The sequence below is a fragment of the Tyto alba genome, unplaced genomic scaffold (genome assembly GCF_018691265.1).
Source record: "Tyto alba isolate M040663 unplaced genomic scaffold, T.alba_DEE_v4.0 Super-Scaffold_45, whole genome shotgun sequence".
Taxonomy (NCBI): Eukaryota; Metazoa; Chordata; class Aves; order Strigiformes; family Tytonidae; genus Tyto; species Tyto alba.
In genome coordinates, this window is record NW_024881321.1 from 19,067,689 (window position 1) to 19,093,432 (window position 25,744).

Below are 25,744 nucleotides of genomic sequence, written 5' to 3' on the forward strand. Positions count from 1 at the left end.
TCAAATTAACATATTGCTAGAGAATATTAATTGATTAACTTGGTTCACCCCCTTTGTCATTTTCTTTTGCCTCTTAATTATGTAGACTCGCAGACCTTTACTCATTCCAGATATGTATGCAGAGAGTTTTTAAAACATTCATGTATGTTAGAGGACGAAATTCAGCTCATCCCACTCAACTTTTCTTTATCAAGACAACCTAAAATTATCCCTACTTGTTCTAAATTGCTTTCTGTGAATGGGAGCTAGCCCATTCTAAACACTAACAAATTTTCGGCTGTTTGATAAACTGTCCCGTTTATCTGGTGAGAAGTTAATAATACTCTTTTCTTATCTCACAAGTCTGAAAGTCAGAAAACAATTTTGCTCTCTAGTGATGTGATTTCTGGAGATCCAATATGCTCTTCCCATTTGGCTCACATCCTGCTTGTTTTTCTACGTCAAGTAGTGGATGGAAGTTTATGGTATGAAAAAAAAAAATAAAGAAAACCTTGACAGATACCTTTGTTAAATATTTTATAAAGATGTCAGTTTTATGCATCTGCCCATTTTCTTTCGTCTCCAAATTAATAAAATTAAGTGTAGATCTCTTGAAGAGTTACTTTCAGATGGGGGAAAAAAATTAAATATGGTCTTTATCTACAGGAGTTTCTTATATTTAAGAGATTTTTAGTGATGCAGTTTTTGAAGATTTTAATATTCAGGATGATATTTCCTTTTGAACAATTTAATCTTGCTTCATTGGTCATGAAGTAAACCCTTGATTTTGAATTTGAGTTGTTAAGACTTTCCTGTAGTGACAAATAATATTGGAAATACAACATTATGCCACATTGTCTGTTTGGTTTTAATTGATAGGTGACAGATATATTAAACTTAGATTTAATATTTATAAATGCTACAATTTTTCAATTTCTGCTCCAGAAGGAGGTCCCTCCTCCAGGCTGTGGCCTCACTGACCTACTGCAGCCATACGTGTGACTCCTCTCTCTGTAACTACCACTAATTCATAAGGGGAACCTGAATGATCAGGTTGTGTTCCTAAGAGTGTTTTCCAGTGATGTGTCTCGATTGAAATTCTAGCTAATTCTCAAAGCACTAGTACATTTAGAGCAAAGCACCAGTGTGAGGAGCTAAGTTGAGCCACAAAGGCAGGACACTCATATCAGTGCAACCCCATGGCCAAATCTCTCTCTCAATGAGGTAGCAATGGGCTAATGGAGTTTTCCTGTGCTTAGCTCTGGAGTCAACTCACTTGCAGCTGGGTAGAGATCTTTCTGCTGCAGTTGATAGGCACAGCTAAACTAAAATTAGTGCTTATGGACTGAGAGAGATCCAGTAAGATCATTGTCATTCATGTTTTTGCAAGGCTAGATACCAAGATTAATTAATAACAAGGAAAGGCCTCTATGAGAGGATGGACAGTTAGCAAGGATATACAAAATACATCTCTGAACATTGTGTGAACTAACTGTACCTATATCTTTGACCTGATATAGCTCATAGTCTAGATTTTGTAGGCACAGACACAGCCCCAGAAAGGGAGAGCTCAACAGATAGGGATCAGCAGAAATGCAGCTACTCGTTTTTTTTTTCCTCTGAAGAAAAATCAATATTATGTTTTTTCTCCTTCTTTGGTTTTCACACCTTGGTTCAGAGTTAGGAGCACTAACTCACACGCTTAAAAATGTTCTGAAGTTTTCTTCACATACTTTCTCAAAGATGAACTTTTATCTAGTGCTGTGTGAAATCATTCTTTATTCCACTGAAATGTGAACATGCACCCAGAAAAGGTTTAGAGAAAAAGCAAAAAGGTAAGGCTTGTTTAAAGATGATGGGTTTGAGTTTTGTCAACACCTGACTTGACTTTTTTACAACTAGTGTGGCCTTTCTATATTTATATGGCATGAAAATTTCTAAACTATAATACATGTATTTGCATTGTCCAAGATACTATGTGTCCAATGCATTTTTTGGTGCATAGTCTTTGCTACAACTTGCAATTTTGGTATTGCTTTTATGGAAATAAAAGTCAAGAAAATAATGATTTTTAATTTTCATGTTAGCTCTGTTTCTGGAATAGCTTTCTGGCCTTAAAAAGCAGGTACTAGATTTTTTTTTTTCTTTTTGACTGTTGACTTTTTTGAATGATTGTAACTTATATATCCAAATTAAACTTCCTTTGACATCCTGACCAGGCTGCTGACTTTTTATTTTATTTAATTGTAAGTACTGATACCTATTCTGCATTGCCATTTTGTCCATTAGATATTTACTGAAGGGTTTTATGCCTTAATATCCCAATTTTTAATCATTTAAATTTTATTGCTCTCATTTTAACAGAATTTTATTCTGTCAGAATGAGACAAATATGCACTTTAACTAGTTTATCAATTTAATTGTTTAGATGATAGGTGTTCTTGTTAGGAAATTATAAACATTAATAAAATGTTATGAAATACAATGTGCCATGAAACTAACAAGTTTTGTTCTTTTCATTCTTTACCGGCATTTAGCATCCTGGGAATATTCCTTTTCCTTGTATATTTGTAAGTTATTTTTCATGTATGTAAATGACTTGGTAACTGTAACCATGTAGCTTGCAAAATATTTCATCACCTAAATACTAATACAGTTAAAAGAAAAGTGGTATTCCTTGGAAAATTACACACCTAATGATTTTTGATGCTGCTGGCTATAATCAGATGATCTCAAAGATACAACAGGAATGGTGAATTTAAAATGGTTGAGGTTCTATTACGGTTTTAGGAAACTGCACCAGAATTTTCTAAAGCTGAAGTTTACACTCATTATTCATGCACACTGGACATAATGAAAAGGAGTAAATGTATCAGTAAAAGACCCACAGAAATATCATGATGGCCTGTACAATTGTTGGCATTCATACAAGTCTTTTTGCAAGAGTCTGGTGATTGATGTGCTAAGTACTCTAAAAATTATGCAGCTGTTTTCAGAAATTTTGGGAAACAAGAAAAGTCTGTAACAAGCTGCTTCGTTTAAAGTATCTCACTTTTCTCTGTCCTCTTTACACACAAGGCACTTCTCTTTTTGTGGCAGACAAGGGTTATCCTTTCCTGTATCATTCTAAGTTTCTTTTCATTAGTCTTTTTCCCATTTTTCATCCTGAAAGGACATGTTACTGTCACAAAGCCTGGTTTATTTATTCAGAATCCCCTACTGTGCTTGTTTAGACAAGAATATTTCAGTGATCAGTGGTTTGGTTAAGCTGTTCAATTACTTAGAGGTAAGAGACTACTATGCATGACAAATGGCCTGAAAATTTTTAAAGAAAAAAGTGAACAGTAAGGTCAAAAAAGAAAGGCAGCAAAAAATATTTCAACAACTTCTTCTCATTCTGCTAGTGAAGATTTCTCTTTTTCATCTCCTAAAACTGATTGTAGTTAAGGGAAAATTTGAATCTCAAGCCTTAGTACCTTCTGAAGGGATGCACACATATGATATACCATAAGACTTCTTGGTTTGCATTGTTTCCTCCCAGGCTTGCGAGTTCCTCCTCTGTGGAGTTTCCACATTTGTTATACTAAAATGCAGCAATCTACAGTCCTTGTTTGCTTGTGCTCACTCAAAAGGTGAGCTTTTGCTCTTCTAGTTCTTTCACTAGACCATCTTTAGCTTTCCCATCAAATTGAAGCTTTGTGGTTTCATCTTGATGGCTCTGGACTCCTTAGATCCAATTGCCTATCTCATGTCACTTCTTTCTAATATGGTTCCTACTCCTCACTTTCATGTAGTAACTTTCCACCTTCCTTCCAACTTACTGTGTGTTTAGAATCCTTTTCTTGTGTATGTTCTTTCTTTCCTACTATCTTCTTTTACTTGCAACCCTTCCTGTCTTTCTTCGCACCCTTCCTTCTTTTAGAGCCATTCTCAAAACATTTTTCATCTCAGTATGACAACTGAAAACATATGTACAGTATCACATATTTGGAGTTGTACAGAGATATCTATCTGACCTAATTCATCACCTTCCTGACAGTGTGACTTGGGGTAGGAGCATCTCACCAGGAGATATATGAAATAATTTAGATGAATCCCACACTAGTAATTCCTGTTTCCTTACAATGGTATAAAAGGGAGCCTAGGGTCACTAGCTCACTATATCCATCTGTACTGTAGACATCAAATTCACAGAAGAATCTCAGCATATGTATTAACATTTTGAATAAGTACTGTGGTGCTTATTTAAATTACTGTGAATATATGCATAATGATACCTGCTAAGTTTCAGATATAAGGGAATAGTGACAATTTTTTGTTAAACAATCCAATGTAAAATAATAAAAATTAAAATACAAAAAGGGGAAAGTTTAGCTTTTCTCTCTCATCTGTCTATGCTATGTTGGACAGATGATATTTCTTTTATTCTCTCAGTTGAAAGACAGAGGCGAAGAAAGCTAGATCTGTGGGATTCTGATGTAAATAACAGGTGGTTTATGTCCACATCTTTAATTTGCTTCTGAAATTAATTTTCTGAGTGGTATAATCTGACAAATAATTGAATATTTTGAATAATCTTCATTGTCTTCTGTTATTCTTATTACTATTTCTACTGGTTTAATGTCTGGGGATGTATCATAGACCAGCATTCTTTTGTATAATCTGCATTTTACTGAAGAACCAGGAAAAAAAGTTGGACTCTGCAGAAAAATTTTAAAGGTTTATATAAAACAAAAGGCAACTGGAAAGGACATCCAGCTAGTCACAAAGTACAATGAAAATATAACATTGCTTAGGAAAGGTATAACTTTACAAATCAGTAAAGCTGGATTCTTCTCAGTCAAAATTCTAGTACATATGAACTTCTGAAGTGCTTGATTAATGAAGTAATTATATTGTTCACCAATCAGTTTAATTGTGATTTTAAGTAAAAACTTTACTCAGGGATATTATTAAACTGATCAATAAAGCTGTGTCTAATTCAGTTCTTTAAACTTCAGGTTTAGCAGTTTGTGGCATTAAAGTTATAGACGCAGCACAAATTAAAATTATAGACTAAAACTCATTACTAATTTAGGGCCTAGAGATGATAGAAATCTAAATTGAAGATATTAAAATGATTGTTTAGTTAACTGGATACACTGAAACTAACTGTATATTAAATCAAAAAATCTTAGAAACAGCTTTTACAATAAAATGCTCAACTAATGAGTTGCAATTTACATTAGAATATCTATGTCAGTGACTAACATTTGATCAATCTTAATGCGTTCAAATCCCAGCTCAGTCTGAGTCCCTAGCTACTGCTTGGATGTCAGGCTTGCTGTGTTCAGCAGAGATACAAGCCTTTAAGTCTTAAAACTGTATCTAAAAATGGGATGTGACACTTCAGAGCTGATTGCTGCATTGACTAATCTTCAGTTGTCTAGTATTTAGATACAATTCAAATACATAAATTAGGCACATTTTTTCTAAACAATGCATAAGAACAATACCTCACAATGAGCTTTAAGACCACTAGTAGACTGTGAGAACTTGACTGTGTACCTATAATAGAAGAGCCAAGTTTGAGCACGGAGGTGACTTTTATATAACAATGGTGGGAATGAAAACCTGATCTAATTACAGATCTCTCATAGACAGCCCTTAATATAAAGGGATTTGAAGGAATATTTTTCTATGCACATTTTTGGATTAAGGTGCCCTAATCACCAAATATAGATTAGCCCAGCAGGGGCCTGCGATTTGCCTTTCTCTGTTAGATCAGAGGCATTGTGCAGCCAGGGGGGCATTCACAGGGAGCAAACAGAAAGCAAGAAGCAAATCTGTATCTCCCAGCATTTAGAACATCCAGCCAATGAATCCTAGATGCTTACCACTACCTTTTCACTGGCACTTCTAGCTTTGGGTATGAAAAGCCAATTACATATATACTCTCTCCATATATATGTATGCATGTATGTATATATGTTTATAAAACCCTACTGAATTATAGTCTGCCTTGACTATTCTTTGTTTTGGTTTAGTAAATTTCTCTGTTTAGTCATTGTCCTTTATCCACTCTTATTGTTTTACGCGTTATTTTTAAAACCCCAAAGATTAGTGTAGAAAACTATCTTATTTTGCTGTTTATCCTTCCAGTGTGATTCTCATCTCAGTTCAATTGCTTTTGAATAGATGAACTTAATGATGTTCGTTGGAGCTACTTAAATATGAGCAAGGAGACTATATCTTTTTGTACAAAATTATTGAAACAAATTTCATTAGCCTGCAGGATTGCAAATTGTGAATATCTGGCCTGCATGTAGAATACACACCCACCATAATTAAAAGCCTAACTCCTCTGCATTCTAGACAGAGTTAAGCAACTCAAAAAAGTAATGTTAAAATCCCACAAGTTGAATCAGAGACCATTATCTGATAAAAAGTGCTAAGGAATAGGGTCTCTCTGGAAGCCTGCTCATTTCCTGAGTTCATAACCTGTATCAGGGCAGCAAAGCAAGTGCTTCTTGTCACTCTGCAAAATCTGCTCTCAAACGTGGTTCTTGCTCGTCTAGAAGAGGATTAAGGAGATTCCCTCATTTCTAAGTGCAGCAGTGGTGTGCTTCATTTCTGTGGATAAATCCCCAGCCTGTAAAAGACATGAGTTAAGTTTTTTTTCCATCCACATCTCCCATCTTGGCTCTTCGCTCCTACTGAACCTGGACCACATAAAAATAAGGTACGAGTTTCACAAGGCCAGGAGGAACCTAAGCAAGGGGCCAGGCTCTGTAACCTAGTGAGACTGCATCTCAAGGGTGAGACAGTGTTTCCTTGAAGCTTTTTGTCCCTGGGGCATTATAAATGCCTCCTCTTCCTCATTCTCTCATGTTTTAAAAGAAAGGTAACTGTGACTACTTTTTCCATAGGAAGTCCAATCCTATCAATGTGTGTTATGTGTGGTGGATCCTGTTTTAAATATCTCCTTAAATCAGGTCTTAACTGTAGTAAAGCAGATAATTTTCATAGTAAGAGATGTCAAAGTTACTATGCTGAATATGCAGAAAGTCCCAGTCCACTTTTCTGAAATCACATTTCTATACACAAGATTAGAAGTGTGGAGTGGCAGGGGCAGCAACATCATATTGTTTCTTTGTTGTTGTATATCATAGTATTTTCCTCTGATCTTATTGGAAGGATAGTTTATTAACATTGATACTTGTACTAATATTAATAAAATATTTCCACAATGTCAAAGAATTCCAAGTAATCACCCTTCTTAGCTGCACTCCCTGTGGCTGTTACCTTATTTTCACATTAATGTAACTACAGGGCTGGTTATTTAAATGCATAGTAAGGTAACAGTTGCATGTCAGAAGTCTGCCATTTTAGTAGATATAACCACAGAAAGGTTTGGGTGAGAAATAGCGCTGTCATTCCCCACATAGTTAATGGGTTACACATTACCCATGACGGTATAATCCTGCCTTTGTCCAAAACAAAATGTTATCTATGGCAAGAGTCCAAATATGAGAAAATACCAAAGTATATGACATGAGATTGTGAATAATAAGTGCATCATAAGCTTTACAATCATGTCTTCTGAAATCAAGAGATCCCATTGCATCAGTGATAAGCATCACTCATAGAGGTGGTGGGTTTTGTGTTTTTATTTTTGTTTGTTTGTTTTGTTTATTTTAGATTTGTACTCACCTAATTCCTTAATCTAATAATTATTGTCCTTGGAAATAAGAGAAACTGACGATGAACAGTTGTATATGATCTCTGAAGACAAACATCTTGAGAACTTGGAAAGTTACAATTGCAGTTATAAAAGAGTTTAGTTCTCTTCTTTCTTAGCACTTGGTGTCATTCTCTCATGAGTGTTTTTTAGTTGTTCTAGATCCTCTGTATGCCAACAATGAAGAAAAGAGGACAATGAAAACTGACTTATCTTTTGCCCTTGTCACTTTCTGAATTTTACCTTTAAGTAGCAGAGCTTTCAACTTCTAACCTCAGAAGAGTCCAGGCAGTATACATCAATGACGTGGAAAGGCTGGCAGGAGTTTTCAGTCTTGTGATCCCACCAGCACAGATGTATATTGAGGTCTTTGAAAGAAAAGAGAGAGTTTATTATTTGAGCCATTAATATCTTTCACACTGGAAATCTTTCTGTGAGTGGGACTATAATACAACTGAAGTGACATCTTTTCTGTAAGATGTTTCCAGAAGACACACTTCCAGGACTGGTGTCTGTGTCTGGCTCTACTGCCTGGATGCATGCAAATCCAGAGAAATCTTTGCAGGTATTAGTTGTAAATATCAGCTGCTGCGACATTTAGTTGCTACAGCATTGAATGGGAGTTGGTAGTCTTTCATCAAATATACAAGATATGTACGCAGTCTGAAATCCAAAACTAAACTGGGTTCCAAATTGGCCTGTGTGATGACAGTTACTGTAGTGGAAATGGAAGTGGATAAACAAAAAATTCATAGTTCAACCACTGTAAAATTATGATTGTCTGGTCTTCCTTAATTTCCTTATAATCCTTTGAATGCTGGCTTTATGCACTGATGCTGGACTTCTTTATTTGTATTGATGGTAATTAACATGGCCTCCTAGATAATCAGTCTATCTTTGTTAAAATGAGAAGGTTGTACACAAAAAGAGATGTTGTGTACAGGTGAGGACTAAGCAGAAAATGTTGTAGCAATTTGCTGAACACGGAGGCTTATTGAGGATGCAGTCCTGAATAATACACACTAGCTTTGCTCTTCCCCCTTTAGTGTGTGTAGAGAAGCCATGAATCATTCATGGTCTCCCAGCTGAGAGGGGCTTCAAAGGGGCTGGTTGTGATTGGGTGTCCTGGGTGAATTGCCGCGCTGCAGAAACGCCTGCACCCCCAGCACTGGAGGGGTGAGGAAACACTTTCATCTGGGCCTCCAAAGTGTTTCGGGTCACAGTTCACCAGGAGATAACGATGTAGATGTACATTCAGAATTAGCTGCAGAGATACCTGTGTAGTGCGGTGTGGAAAAGTGAGCCAGTTAGATCCCTAGTGGATGCTGTGAATCAATTACTGTATTCTGAATACAAGGTTGGCTGCAGGGGATAAACAGATGTCAGAGAATTTTTCCCTAATAAGACCATAGTAATAGAAGAGCACTGTCAGCTTCGTTTTACATTAAAAATCTCATTTCCTCTTTATATGACCAATTTTATTAGGCCTCTAAACAAAGATATTTTATGTAACTGATAGCTGTATAATGAGAATAGTATCATTAAATTTCTCTTTTCTTTTTTTTAACAAAGACTGAAAGAGAAAGCAGAAATGAATCTTCCTGAAGTTAGAAAGAAGGTGTGTAATTTAGAAGGCTGGATGATCATTTCTTTTCATTTCCAATGAAAGAAAGTATTCAGTGGCTTACAGCTGCCTTTTATGCTGAATCACAATCACCTACATTCCAAAGTAAAATATTCTTAGAACCAAAGTTGATTATCTTGTCCTGTTCTCTGTACTTTCTGCATATTTTGTCAGTGTCTGGTATACAGATCTGTGGTCAGAAATAAGAAATAGCTCGATTTTTTGTTAATAAAGCTTACAAGAGATCACACACAGTTAGAACCATGCACTCGCTATTTCTCATTACCTTACAAAAACCGAAGTACCAAGACATAGCAGCACACTGTGTCTTTCTGTGAATTTTGAGAATAAAACCAATGAATGATTAGAGATATCTATCATCTATTATCTTACTTTCTCAAACAGAACACAAATACAATATTTATTACAAACAATTTGCAAATACTGAAACACTAGACTAAGGAGATACCTTTGGATACACTGCATTCATAGATTGTTCACATGTGGTTTATGCTAAGTGTTTTTCTTTTTTGAAGGTAAATAAGAGGGGGTTTAGCTCACACTATTGCCCTGAAGGCAATGTATCTTCATGTGGCAGAAATCAGAGCAAAATTTGGCTTTAAATATTGGTTTACAAAAAATGCTTTTTGTTATAAAGTTTAAACTCACAGCATATCTCAAACAAAATCTTAATTCTGAACACTTCACAAAAAAACAAAACAAAACAAAACAAAACAAAACAAGAGAATTGCAGAGAACATTCAGAACACTTTTGACAAACTGGTCAGCCTTCTGAGAACCTCTATGAAGTTATGCTCATACACAGCTCAAACTCACCAAATTAAATTCAGCAGTGTTTGGGTAAATAAGGCATAAGTATAACCTAAGGTTTTGTTCACTGAAATTAGTTTAAGCAACACAGTCAAAGACATGACCTAAAACCCTATTGCTGAGTTACCCGAACCTGACTTTTGCACTCTTCCCAGCTCTGACATATACAAGGTAACTAAAATTCAGAAGTGTGTCTCCTGAGACAACCCCATATTGATAATATGTCCCTGTGCAGGTGGTAACACAATGCTGGAGTCCATAACCTCTCCACATCAAGACCTGATCAGTTCTCTAATTTCTCCTTTCCTGGGATTTGTCTTCATTGGAAACTTAGAAAGAATAGCAGCAACAATGATATTAAAACTTCTCAAACCTTGGCTGTCCCTAGGGTTTCTTTCCAGGACCAGCTCTGCCCCAAATCCTAATCACTGTGCCAGCACTCCCCTGAGCATGAGGACTGCAACCCTCCCGAGCTACCGTCGGCTACGTTCACCATTGTTCCTCTGACAGACATCACCTTCCCCGCAGCACAGCAATCACAGGCAGCAGGGGGAAGGCAGCAGGCAGAAACTTATTTCCAAATCACATTCCTTCCCTCTCCAATTCCTTTGCAGTCAGGATATGCAGTATTAGTAACCTTAAGGTATCATCTATACCGATGCATTATCAAGCATTGTTTTTGTTCTGTAAGTTACTATTTGTGTGGTGCAACTTAGTGCTGGGAAGGAAGTTAACCCCTGGCTTGCCTTCTGAAACCCTTCTATTAATATATCTTTAATGGGAAGCTCTGGTGTTTCTCTCCAGCTAAGACAAACAAGGGAGCTCTATGTTCACATTCACATTTTGCCTTCAAGACGAGCCATGGTATTTGCTGCTGAGGTAGCATAAACTTGGACATCAGTAATATTCAAGTTGATCATAAAATCAGGTGTGGAACTGTAATGGCAGGGATATTTTCAGAAGAATTCCGTGACACTGGCACTTCAAAACTGTGGACAAGGAAATATGCTAAGTAGCTGCATACATTTTCTAGATAAAAAAAAAAATAGCTGTTTAGTCACAAGTCACTCCTGAATTTGAACTCTTGGCTTTTCATGTATCCAAATTGCTAAAATATTTCCAGGGATTTTACTGTCAGAATTCCACTACAGCTATAGAAATCCAAACTTAATACATGAGAAAGGGACTGTAGAATTTGCTGCTCATAGAGAGATTAAAACGCAGTAAGACCTTAGTCACCTGGGCTAAGCTATGTTTTAAGCTTGTGCAATTTCAGTCCTTTTTCTTTTTTTTTTTTTTTTTTTAAAAAAAAAGCCTACATATTTTGCACATCTGTGAAATTCAGTGTAACATCTTTTGCTCCAGTGGTATTGTGCTGAATTATAACAGCTGTGGACTGAATACAAAGGAAGTTCAGAATTTCTGGTATTCAGTACTAAGGCCATGTCTCTGTGGGAGTGTTGTCTCTCACTAGTGACAACTTGGCCAATAATATCATCAGCCCAGGAATGTCCAGTGTACAATAATATTTGGAACAGTTAAATGAAACAATCACAAAAAGAATCAAATAACGATAATAATGTGGGAGCTTCAGGGACACTCATATTCAAGGAAGATTTCTAGAAAAAAGGCCTACATGTTTCTGAATAGTGCTTTCTGCAGTATTAGGCTCATTCACCTTTAGTTTTTCTTCAGTAGCAATTTGCACCGAGGAGATGCCAGTTATTTTGTGATCCTTTGGGATCTGTGCCATAAGAAAGGCATGGATACTCAAAGATGGTTAACTGGTTTAATAAAAATAACAGAAAGGGTAATAGCAATCTAATGCAATCTTATGTCTGTTCTGATGCTGAGAACCCTGGGTGGTGCAGCATCAGATGAGCCCCTTCACACTGATCACAACACGCTGTCCAAACTGATGATGTTCAACAGTGTCGCGGTTCTTCTCATCTTTATAGGATTTCTTCAAGCAAGCAAAGTTATTAATCTGCTACCTGCACAATACAGAATGTTCTAGATGGTACACCAAGGTTCGCTGAGAGTGTCAACACTCTTGCACATCTCCACAGGAATGGGCTCTTCCAAGCAGTATGTACAGGTGGTATTGTTAAAGGCAGCACATAAGAATGTCATGGTATGTGCTCACATTATATAGCAGTCACTTATTTTAAAACATACAGGTCTCTACAACCAAGGTGTATGGTTAAATTCTGTTGAGATTCATCTTGAAGCCACTATCCCCTCATTACAGTGTCTTCTGCAGTGGCCCATTACGAATACTTTTTTTCAGAGTTCCTTATGGACTTTTTTTCAGATTCTACCCAATACGGAAATGAAGGAAAAGGCAAAAGAAAGCAACTTAAAGAATCTGTCAGATTCTATTTACAGGATCAAAAAATGGCAAGGCAAGGGCTCAAACTCAATGGGTAGGATATACATGTTTTCATAGCCTATCAAAAAGCAGAGTCACATGACATGGGGAGGGAAAATAAAAATTAATGAATGAAAATGTTTCCCTTTAGTGATGATATTGAGGATGTTTAACTTTCCGTATTGTAAACCTGGAAAGTTTTTCAGTGACCCATATGGTTTTATACACACTACCTTTATAGTTTAGCTGTGAAGATCTAATGATACAAGAGAAGAAAGGTACATAGAAAGAGGTTTTATCTTTCATTTAATACAGCTAGTGGAATCAGAAAAATATGTTTCTGAATACATGTACATTTTGTGAAGTCTCTGCCAAGGTGACGTTCAGTGGTGTATTTACTTCATATAAATTCTGTGTTTATCCAGAAAGATCTATCCCTGGGCATTCATATGCCATCTAGAAATATGTTCAGGTCTAAATACTATGGTTTAAACAGACAGTCCACTATTTCATGATGAATGAATATGGCATTACCCGGAGAAGACTGAAGCGATGATTGGTTTTAAACATAAAAGCACAATGCTGTCAGTGTCTAGGTGGTTTGGAAGCATTGTTCATTTGAACTGCTACTATGTTTTCAAAGTGTTATTTAAATGGGTAAATGAGGTTTACAATCTTCTATCGATCTGTCTATATTGTCATCAAGAAGACACCTGAGCTTGGACTTTATAAAGTTTAGGAAAGTGTATGAAATCATAATGGTAAAAATTTTCTCTGGTATAACATTTGACTAGATACATAAATTTGCTGGTCACTTCCACCCTTCCACCCTGCCCTTTTCCTGAAAACTTAAACCACTGGTTGGTCCAGTAAGATACATTTCTGGTATGTGACTAATAATTTTAGCAATGTAAAAAAAAAAAAAAAAAAAAAGAAAGAAAAAAGAGAAAAAAATTGCAGCTCCAGACACAACTGGCATTTCATTACTGTTTCCATCTTTGCTAACAGGTTTGAACTGCAGGTCAAATATTCACTTGACATCAATCAGAAGAACTGCTTCAGACTTAAAGATAGAAATGCATATTTACACCAGCTGAAAAATCTAAAAACATGCCCAATACAAAATGAATCAGAAGGAAAACTGAACTATAATTTTACTGAGATCAAGGGGAAGCTTCAGACTCATTTTTAGAGACAGAGTTTGCAATGCATGCTGTAGGGAATAAAATACGTGGGTTTAATTATCAACAACAGGCCTAAGGACACAATCAGATTAAATTTAAACATGTGTGCAAGAAACAAAATAAATATAGATATAAGAAGATGGGAACAGATACAAATCAATCTCGAGGGAGGTGAGAAGGGAAGGGATTAATAATTAAAAGGTATATACTACTTGTTTATTCTTAGAGTTGTACCTGTGAGCATGACAAGTATGAATTCCTTAAACTTTATGGTGTTGTGACAGAGTTTCATGAGGGATTGAAAAAGAAATTAATAACTGAGTAGATCAACCTCAGAAGTAGTAGCCTATCAACTGTGTTCGTCATGAAACTTAAATACACACAGTCCTACAATCTCCATCTTGTATTGTCTGTACAGATATTTAGTATGTGTCTTGAAAAAAAAAAAATCCTCCCAATTTTAAATTTCTTTATTTTGGGTAAAATTATTGCTGTCTTTTCGAGCTTATTGCAGAGCTTCTAGACATGTCTACACAGTTAAATGCAAGTCAGAGGAGTCAAACACTACAATCCTGAGTGCCTACATGTTTAATTTTCAATGTATTCCTTAGCTCTTTTTAGGATTGCTTCTGTTAATTTTCTCCAACACATCTTCACTAGAGAGAGGTAACCCTAAGCATTTTGGATGTGACTCAGTCTGTGCCACTTGGCCTTGGGTCCAAGGATCAGTCCTTTACTCTCTTTTTCCCAATAATATTGCTAGAAATGGGAACAAAAATTCACCTTTGAAATACGGGTACAGGACCAGCATGAATTTTCTCATTTTTGTTTCATATGAATTAATAATAAATACTCAAATTTTAAATATTTTGTATAATGTTTGTTAGTATGCACTTCTGGAAAGGCCTTTAGACTGTGGGGGCTAGAATAGATGTTTATTTTCTTCAAACATCTTTGATTTTTTCTTGGATCTATATTTATGTTTAACTTTTTTTTTTTAATATATATACTGTACTTTCACCTACCATGATTTGGGACTTTTTTGTGGGTCTGAGACTGCACCAAGATATTTTCAGTGTGTGGCACAACGCTGCATTTTATTTTTCTTTAGCCTTTTCTCCTTTTGGATGCTGTAGATTTTTCTTCTCATCCCTCCAGTCTTTCTTATTATCTTGATTTTACTGCTTGCCTCAGCTATTGCTCTCCTGTTAACATAATATTGCTCTGTCTCAATGAGAATAGCATCTGCTCTAGGAAATCCTGAATGCCTGATTTTGTTTCACTTTTTTCCCCTCCTATTAGCATTATTTTCCTCTGGATGTTTTCCATCATAATGTTGACTGCTTCCTGTGTGGCCTGTCTTACGCTGGTGGCCTATCATGAAATGGAATATCAGATTTAGAGTGTCCCATGGCCCTGATGATTCTAATCTAAGACCTTCCAGCTCTTTCAATATCTCCCTTTTCTACATATTATGAAGTTGTCAGCTGCAAGGATGAAGTTTTCCCACAACTGCAACAAAAGAAAAGAGGATGCGCACTCAGCAGAACTTGTTAAAGAAAAACAAAGAATAAAAAAAATGACCTTAAGGAGTGTCATCTGGGAAGGAAAGAGGAATATAGTTTATAAATGGGAATTCATGCATTGACTTGAGAGGTTCTGAGATACTGTACTAATAAGTTTAATGTAAAATTTAGAATATGATGGATCAACTGCAATTAACCATATTGAAATCTGATGAAGATACATAATATCTCTTCTGCAAAAGATACTGAAGGAACTTCATTTTGTAGGGCTTTGATTTTAAGTAATGTATAAGATTATGCAACTGTAGATAGTGCATTATGCAACTGTAGATAGGGCATAAAATCTATGTCAGCAGAATCAGCCTCAGAGAACCCCTGCAAATAAGTTTGTGATTTCTCACTGGCTAGAGAATCTAAAAGAACTGACTGCTTTTTCACTTAAAGAAAAGATAGCAAAACAAAATGAAAACAGAAACCTTTCCATTTTTGTCTTGGTACGTCTTTATTAGATAAAAAAGCCCTGATTTAGTTAATTTTCAACTTAAACATGTGAATTGCTCCATTGATTTAATTTAGAACATGCCCTGCCCCTGCTTATACTTTCTTAATTACTTTAAGCGAAACACGGTGAAAATCTCTGCAAAGATGTACTGAAATTGTTGGTCGTGATTCTTTTTTCCTTTAAGGTTCAGATTCTGGTCTTAGCTTCATAGAACCCTGTTACTTTCAGTTTTACTACATATACACATATAGGCATGGCTTTTGGTTTGTATAATTTGAAGATTATGTAAAGGCAATAAATATGTGTATGTATGATATCTGATAAATCAGCATATCTGAACAATGCAAATAGCTCACAAAACTGAGAAAACATTTTCTGGCATCTATAAGGTTGCAATAAAACCTTCTGGTTTATTTTATTTTTACAAATCATAACATTTTAGTTATCTCCCCTGAGGTTTTGGGGTTTTTTCTCCTTCTGAATATATATATTCTTATATTTGTTTGGTTACTAAGACTGAGGCTTCAGACCAAGGAATTGGAAGTTGCAGCCTTTCGACAGCCATTGCTTTATTCTTCTATCATAAAAAGGATCCTAAGTAAAGAACACCAGCAGTGACTTGCATCGCTCCTGGGCATTTTTTTGTTCTTGTGATCTAAAGTCCACTTATTGTGTTTTCTCTTATTTGGAGGTCACGAAACTTTGATCACTAGGGGGTAGTGTGGGGCTTTTCCTTGATCTAAGGTACCACACTCTTCAGCCTGATGTTTTTTGAATGTTTACGTGAAAAGCTTACACTAAATATCCTATCTCTATGCATATATCTATGCATAATGTTCAGAAACTCCTGGATTCTAAAACCACATCACGCTACCAATGGAGATTAAATGCATGGTATTCTGTTCGCTTATCGCAAACTTCCCTGTATTCCCCAGCAGGAGCCAGATATTGCAAATGTCTATTAGTTCTCTTCATTTTCTCTCTTCTCCCACAACACATAAATATACACAAAAACATTTGAGCATATACTTACATTTTGAATCCACTGATAATACACTAACAGATTTAGAATATTGCAAAAAGTGTGACCCCATACCCCGTATTAATATTTAATCAAGTGCTCACTATACATTGCAAGTTACTCTGAGAAAATTAATTAGCCCAAAAGATGCTTGTCCTTTAAAGGGACTGTAATCCCTTTTGAAAATGTAAATGAGATAATCCTTTGGTGAGTGCAAGCAACTGTTCATTTTATTCAAACTGTGAGGTTTTCAGTATATCAGTAGGAATGTGTCCTACATCATTTCTGTTTATTGGTTATAAATTCACCATCTAAAGGGTTTTGTAAAAAAAAAAAAAAAAAGTGAGAGAATTTTTTGCTCCTCCTCCTTTCAGATCACTTCTTCCCTTGCATAAATGTGAGTGTGACCTAAGAAGGGAATGAAAAAACCCATTGGGGACCCTTCCTTTTCCATTCTCTTTAATTGATTCCCTTGTTATCAGAAGACTGAAAGGCATTCTTGAGATCAAGGAAGGTCCAACACTATTTGAACATACTGTGAAGAAGACAATTCTTGAAAAAATAGATTTCAAAAGTATAGATAACTGCATTTTCTATCCCTCCTACCTACTCTTTCTATCCCATACATCAAGATTGCCTCAATTTCAGGTTTATCTAGACTAAATATCCCAATTTGTCTCTGATAGAAATTTAAAACTAGAAATTTTCCCTCTCTTTGTTACTGTGAAGGTTTTTTTGGCCACTACTTCAAATATTTTATTGTTTAGGAATTGCCTTACTCTTGGTTTCAAAATTCTGAGGTTTTCTGGTTAATATAACTTCTACCTAACCATTCTCTTCAAGTATAAGTGTCAGCTGTACATTTTTGTGCCTGAGCAAGTATGGCATATATTGTCTGGGATTTTTTTAACTTCTGACAGTTATTTTATCTCTTAATAAATGGTATATCCTCTTCCTACAAATCTTTCCTCTATGTATCCTATTGCACTGTCTGTGAAGATTATAGACTATAACTCGTCCCATGCTTTACTAGTCTCCCTATGGATGATCTACTAATTTTTCCTGACTCTATTCCTTTTTTTTTTTTTTCAGATAAATGAACAGATCCAAGTTCTAAAACCCTCTGAGGACTCATTTCCACAAACCTCTCTGAAGACTGAATATTCTTACTCACATAAGTAGCTCCACCAAAGTAAGGGATGAAAATATTATAGACTTAAGTGTAAGAACTCTCATTTGAAAAGCTGCTATATGAAAATTCAGAATAAAAGCATTTGAATTTGAGCTGTACTGGAAAACTACTTCACTGCATTTTAAATCCTTAGCTGTCACTGCACTTATATTTGTTCTGCTTGTTAACATGGACAGATGATTGGCAACAGCTCAAGGTTTACATGTAAGAGAGAAGCTTGGGAGCATAGATTCTTTATTCTATGTTGTTGGGGGTGTTTATGCAATATTTGAATGTGCTCTAATTTTCAGAATCAAAATGATACCATAGTTAGGTGAGTCTGTATCTGTAAATGGATGTCCGTGTAGCAGTCCTACCTCTGAGTCTCCGTGTTTTCAAGGAAGAATAAATGTGGTCATGTTTTATTTTTAATAGAAAAGGATTTATTTTGCCCTGTGCTTTTCTCTTTTACTAAACTTTGTGAACAAAAAATTGTGTGAGTCTCTGTAGTAAAAGACTCCTAATTTAGCAAATGTATGAAGACATTCTCATTGGTGATCCTATTATATTCTCTAAACACAGTTCCCGTTTTTTGGTCCAAAGTCTTATGAATGGACCACCCTTAAAAACTATGAAGTAGTAGCTGTTTTTCCTCTTAATTTTCTTCTATTTCAAAAGTACAACTAAGGAGCTTGAAAAATAAAGTTGATTTAGGGAAAAAGTAATAGCTGGTGTCCAAATAAGAGTTTTCAACTTTCTGTCCCCCTTTCTCCTCTTACTCATCACGTTCTCAGACTCTTCCCTACTGTTCTGAATAATTTATTCTGTGTCAGCATCTGTTTTAGGCTCCTCTAATTCACTGACTGCCAGTTTTACAAGATTATGTACAGTGGTTTTGTGTGGTGGACGCACATCCACCAGGGACTCAATGAGCTGAAAATGTCAACTTGGACTTAAACCAGTGGCCTAAAGCTACAAGGTAAGTGTAACTTCATCTGAGCCACAAAGCACTTACAAATGTTGTTTTCAAGACAGGAATATTAACTGCCTTTCACAGCACTCAACTGCATGTTTGGCAGCAGGGAGCCCCCTACCCCCAGAACATGAAGGCACAATGAGAAATTCAGGTTGTGCTACTTTTAGTGGTTTATCTTGTCTACGCTCTCCAACCCACTTTCTGAAATTGAAGAGGATCTTGATAAAAGGCAACAAATCTGACACTGTCATATCAATGTTGTCCCCAAGGAGTGTACAAACTGGTATAAAATCACTGAAAAGCAATCACCAAGCAGCCAGGTTACAGCTTTGGACAATCAGTGTCTAAATCTATAGAGCAATTTGAGTTACATACACTCTTTTGTCCCCCACCTTTTTGACCTGCTTCCCCTTGCGCTGTGAACAGAAGTGTATTTTTTGCTATTAGACTTTTGTGAACTGTGCTGTATGGGAAGTGATGTGAGGTCACAGGATGAGAGGTTCACCTCCAAATAGCTCTATGCAATCTGATGTGGCATATTCATTTAAAAATCTCTTCCAGGGAATTTTTCAGCAAGAAGGAATATGCTCTGTTTTCCAGCTTTTAGCTTGACTTAAAATTCACGTTTTTCTTCTTTCACAAGATCATATGGAATTCTTTTCCCTTACTGTCTTCTGCTTAAATTTCAGTGTTATCATGCAGATTGCTCATTAGCTCCATAATACACTAGTGTATCTGAAAATAAGAAGGAAAAGAATGAGAAAAGGACAAAATGGTGAAGCAAGAACAAGCTAAGGTGATTATGAATCCTTGGGACAAGTTTTCAGCCAAGTTACCATAGTTTTAATGACTCTATTGGATCCCTTTCTCAGAGTTCTGTCAGGAACAGACTTGCTATAACTTACATCATACACAGGTTCACTCTCTGCAAGGCAGTCTATCTCAGATCCAAAAGTCTGATTACGACCATAGTTTCACAGTACTCTGCCTTTGCGTGTAATGAAGTGACCCTGCCCCGTGATCCTGGCAGCACTTTCCATATCCTGTGGCAGTATGTGTCAGCTCATTTCTCTTGTGCCAATACAACTGGCCTTCAGGCTGCTCTAGAAACCATGTTAGCAAATAATCTGAACTAATATAGCTTTCCAGAAAGGTGCGGAAGTAATGGAGGCTATGCAGCACTCTATGTCATCAATGCTTTCCAAACTTTCAATCTTCTAGCTCCATATTGGTATTTTTTTTGTTATTTGGTACTCTGTTTCATGCTTCAAGGTCTCATAAGTGTTACATTATGCAACATGCCATACAAAAAAACAATGCTATATAACCTGTTTATTTTGATTCCAAATTCCCCAGCTTTCAAAAAAATAGCTTCTAGCAAATCAGCTCATATCAGGATCTGAAGAGTTTTAACAATAGATGTCTTCCAGCTGCTATTTTTCTCATAGAAGAATAGGTATTATTTTGTAACTTACACAAGCAAATGTTACCTGCTCTCAACTGAGATATCAGTTATAGTTCAGATATTGAAACTAGTAGCTGCAGAGTGAACAAATATATTTTATGCATGTTAACATGTACTTTATGTTCCACAGTCTTACAATATGTTCCTTAGAAAATGATTTTCCCAAGGGCAACCTAACCTCTATTATTTTCAATCCATTTTGCAGTCAAACTCTCCAGATCCATTTTCAAGTGGCTGAATACAGGTCCTGTAAAACTTTAAGTACTTCTAAGAAACATCCAGTCATTTTCACACTTGTTAAAGCAACATTATCTGCTAAAAGTTGATCACTTATTTTCCTATTACTGCAAGAGCAAAAAATAGTATTAGTGGTACCAACTTAGATTCTAATGATGGTCTGAATATGCTCATTAGCTCTTGAAGAGCAATTACAGAGGACAGACAGGAAGATATATTACCGTGCATTTCAGTTTGTATGGGGAAAAGCTGTAATTTGAACGGAATAAAATATCCAACCAGTAAACTCTTGGAGTTTGCTCACAGTGTGTGGTGGAAGTCTGTACAGCTCACTGGGTGCTTGCAGCGAGGAGCAAGACTTTGCAATGTATTGATGGCATAGTGTGAACACTACATTAAAGGAGGAGGCTTTGTTTAGCTGGGTTACTGGCAGCCTGCTGCTGCATTGCCAGCTTTGCACTTATTCAGATGGAGGGGGTGTACATTTGTGTGCTAGCCTGCCCTTTCAAATCATATACATGCAAGAGGCAATTCAGAGTGCATTTTATAAGTTTTAATATATAATTTAGACCTGTTATGAGCATCTATTGCATGATGAATACATGAAGAAGCCCATAGAATCTATGCCTCATCTATTTATGTGCTTTCCACTGTAAGTAACATAGAAAGTGGTATAAGAAAACAAGACCACTCTGCTAGGTAGATACTCCCTAAAAATCCCTGAGCTTAACTTCATTTCTTCCAATGCAATTAGCATTTAAAAATGAATCTTTAGTGTCAGAAAGATCGTGAGTTTGCTTATAGCACAAGTATAACTCATCTTGGAATATAAACTTTTTGACAAAGCAATTGACAATAAGGTTATTGTCACTGTATTGGGTGTGGGTGCCCAGGTGCAGGTATGGTGGGGGCTGCGGGGCGGCCCCTGTGCGGGGAGGGGACACAGGTGGTTCCAGCTCCAACCCACCCACCGCAGGGCACGGCTCGGCCCCTCCGCCGGGGTGGGGGCATCCCGGGGGAAAACGTATTTAAGAAAGGACAAAAAAAGTGCCACACAGGCAGAAGGATGAAGAAAGTGTGAGGAACAACCCTGCAGACCCCAAGGTGAGGGGAGAAGGAGGGGGAGGAGGTGCTTCAGGCATCAGAGCAGAGATTCTCCTGCAGCCAGCCCCCAGAGACCACGGTGGATCAGGTATCCACACTGCAGCACATGGAGGACCCCACATTGCAGCCAGTGGATATTGCTGAAGGAAGCTGCAGTTGTGGAGAGGTCATGGGGGAGCAGGGGGAAAGGGTGAGGAGGAAGGAGTGGCAGGGAAGAGCTGTTATGGACTGACCACAGCCCCCATTTCCTACCGTCCTGCATCACTGGGTATGGGTGGAAGGTGTTTTAGTATTTATCTTTGTTTCTCACCATCCAACTCTATTTTTAATTGACAATAAATTAAATTAATTTTCCCCAAGTCTGTTTTGCCTGTCATGGCAATTGGTAAGTGATCTCCCTGTCTTTAACTCAAACCATGAGGTTTTCCATTTTATTTTATCCCCTCATTCTGCTGAGGAGGAGGACTGTGAGTGTCTGGGTGGGCTTCCTGCAGCTGGGCAAGGTCAACCCATCTTAGTCACCTGCAGGGATGACAACCTAACAGTGACCATATAATATCACAATAAAATTGTGATTATTATTGTGATACTGTATCATGAGGCTTTGCAGATGGCACAAGATGACTTTGGTTAGACAGCTGAATTCCATCCTATCTGATCTGGAACACTGGGTGCTGCAATCTAGAATGATGTATCAATACTGTGTGAAGGGTGTGTAAATGTATACTTCAAGGCTCATCAACAATGCAGGAAACCTTAATGGCTCATCTTTTCAAAGAATACCAGAATCAAGTTGAATATAATAAAAAAATCTAGTATCCTATGTCTTTTAAAGAGCGTGAACAAGATCTGGTACTCCAAAGTAAGTGCTTGAGTAAATAATGATGGCTTTAATAAGAATAGACAGAGAAGAAATTGCCTTGGTGTCATATTAAAATCCTTTCTTCTACTGTTGTTCAAATATCCTCAGATTTCACATGGAACGACATGAGCCTTGCTGTTGAATTTATAACACATTAGCCCATTATTTATTTCTTTGGGCAAGTGTCCAATTTGTACTTTGAGCTTGGATTTGCTTCTTGTTGTTTGTGAGTTGCTTGGTATCCTATGTCACTGATACAAATTTCTTCACACAGAGAATGCCTATAGTTAGAAACTTATTGTATACAATGAAACCTATCATAAGCAGCCACTCAAAAGACCAACAAAAAAATCAATTGCTTAAGGGAAACAGGTTATTAATAACACTGGAGAATAACTGTGCTGTCAACATGTTTCCAAATACCTTGGGACATCTCTACTTTGTAGAGATCAGAGGCTGCTTAAAAAGTGGTCTAGTTGTATGGAATCACTATATACATCGCTATATATATTTTAACACCTTCCCTGGGACCTTGCTGCCATCCAGTATGTTTTACTAATAGTTAGGATGGCCCTATGATGACCTACATTTTCAGTTCTCATACATATATACGTCTGACAAGAACATCGGGACCAAATACCTGCAATAACAATGGCAGTATCCAAGAAGAAATCATATCCTACAAAAAAGAAGTGATCAGGTAATAGCACAAACTTTAGTGAAATGATCTTGTTTGTTGATATCTGGATCCATATCTCATTTTTTGACTTCTCACACTTTTGGTCCCTCACACCATGAGCTAAAACAACACATATAAGCAAAGTAAACCAGAGTAGATGCCTCAAATAACATTTAATGTTATATATTTTAAAATTAATGCATTGCCTCAGTTATCTACAGAAATCTGAAAGTGTATGCTGTATCTCCATTGACCTTTTTCTTTGGATCGGGAGAGTGCTTTTGAAATGGATTTCCAGGTCAGTTCAGTTTCTCATGCTTCGGTTCTCATCACCAAATAGTCTCGGTGCTCGAACTGGATTCAGATTTGATAAAACTAAACTGGAAGATGTGGTTTGATCAATGCAGAGAAATCACTGCTGGACAGTCATTGTTCAGATGAATCTCCCTGGGACTGGGAGCTAAAGGAGCTCTGCAGGGAGGTGGCAGGGCAGGGCTTCATCACACCACCAACAGCCAGGGAGCAGGACACACTAGGGAGCAGGCCCCTACAAAGTGCAGGAGGTTGGACTGGAACAAATATGGTGGAAGATCCTCAAAATTTGTGTAGTGTAACAGGGGTTTCAGTCTACAGATCTTCACAGATTGTACCACACTACTTGCTTCTGTGTGATTGTACCACACCAATTGCGTTAAAGCTTACCCCCCTCTTTGCAGAGCAAAGGCAGATATCTATAAAAGCTACATCTAAACATGTCACTGTGAAGAGAGAGGCTCACCCTGATATAGTTTATATTAATTGCCTGAAATTGTCTTAAAAATTACTTTTTATCTGCCTGAAAGTGCAAAGTAGGATGATTAGGTTAACTGTAGACACGTACATCTAAAGTTAGGTGAGACAGCTCTCACACAGAGTGAAAAACTAGGCACAATTTAGCATATATAGCATAACATAGTATGATAGAGAAAATGGACTCTTCACAGATTACCAGGGATGTGAATGCTCCCAAACTAGCCTCAAGGTGGCTTCAACCATTTATTTCCTCAAACAAAACAACTGATTTAATGACTAAGAAGGCTGGCTTCAAGTGCTGTTGGCATAAAAAACATGTAGTCTTGTAACTCCTAAAGATTTATCACAAGTAAGCAGAGCCAAACTCTATCATTCTCAGACCATTAGTTGTCCTTAGGGGAATCATAAAGCTCACTACCTTTATACCTGTAGTTGAAAAGTGAAATAGAAGCTGAAGTACAGTTTGAAAATACAGCTGAGCCCACTTAATGCCTCTTTCACACTCCTTCCTTCACTACTCATGGCCACGTATTTTCCCTTGTGTCAGTTCTAGCATTCTATTGGACCCCTTGTTGAGTTGATCCATCTCTTTAAGCCAGAAGTTAGTCTATTTGCCTAGTCTCCCTCACCCCTACGTCACCTCAAAAAAAAAAAAAAAAAAAAAAGGAGAATTTCTTCTAGATTACTTCAGTGAACACAGGAGCTAGCACAGGTCTGAGAGCCAGACTCCAGACTACCCAACTGGAAGCAAGGGAGGAAAGAAGAGCTGGCTAAAAGGAGGGGCAAGGTTATCTGTTCAGTAGGCTCAGCTGTACCATTGACCTGGACACCAGGATGGCAACAGCATTTGCTGGTTTTGACAATCTCCTAGATCAACAATGCCACTGGAAAAAATATCCAGTGGAACTACCTTGTTAGAGTTTTCAACTATATGGACTGCTGATGCTGATTTTCCAAGGCTTTTCTTTCATATTCTTTCAGATAATGACTCAGGTGGGTTCTTAATCACTTCCTGAGAATTGTTACTTAGAAAAGAGGTGTGGCTTTATATTAAATCATTAAATTGCAAAACTTTTCTCAATGTCTTGACTAGAAAAGTGCTTCCATGGTAATGGATATCTACACTGGCTTTATCAGCATTTCCCCTGCTCTTCATAGACTTACAAATTAGCAGTTGCTTTGACCAGAGGAAGAATTGTGTTGAACACTTAATCCGGTTTGCTACATGGCTGCACAAACAGTTATGAGAGATAGTATGAGAAAGAACTGGTTGAAAGAGTAACATCCCCCCAACCTTGCTATAGCTCTGGGCTCTATAGCTCTATAGCTCTATAGCTCTATAGCTCTGGGCTCTGCTCAAAAGCAAGAGCTGCTTTCCCAGATTCTCTATATAACATTGGGAAGTCAGTGACATATAGAAAGCAGTAAAATGTGTAAGGAAGTGTCTGATATCAGGCCTGAAGGCAGAATCTTCCACCCCTTTAGTATTCATAGCTAAAATCCCTTTTAGATCTGAAGGTTTAAAGCAGTTCAGTACTTTAAAATGAAAAACTAAGATGAATAAAGAAAAAGACCACACAATTATGGCCAATATGATAATGACCTCAACACTGTGAAGACGGGATATAAACCACCAGAATCAATGTGGTTATCAGGTCTTTCTTATATCAAGTGTAATCTACTGGTTGCACTGAGGGAAA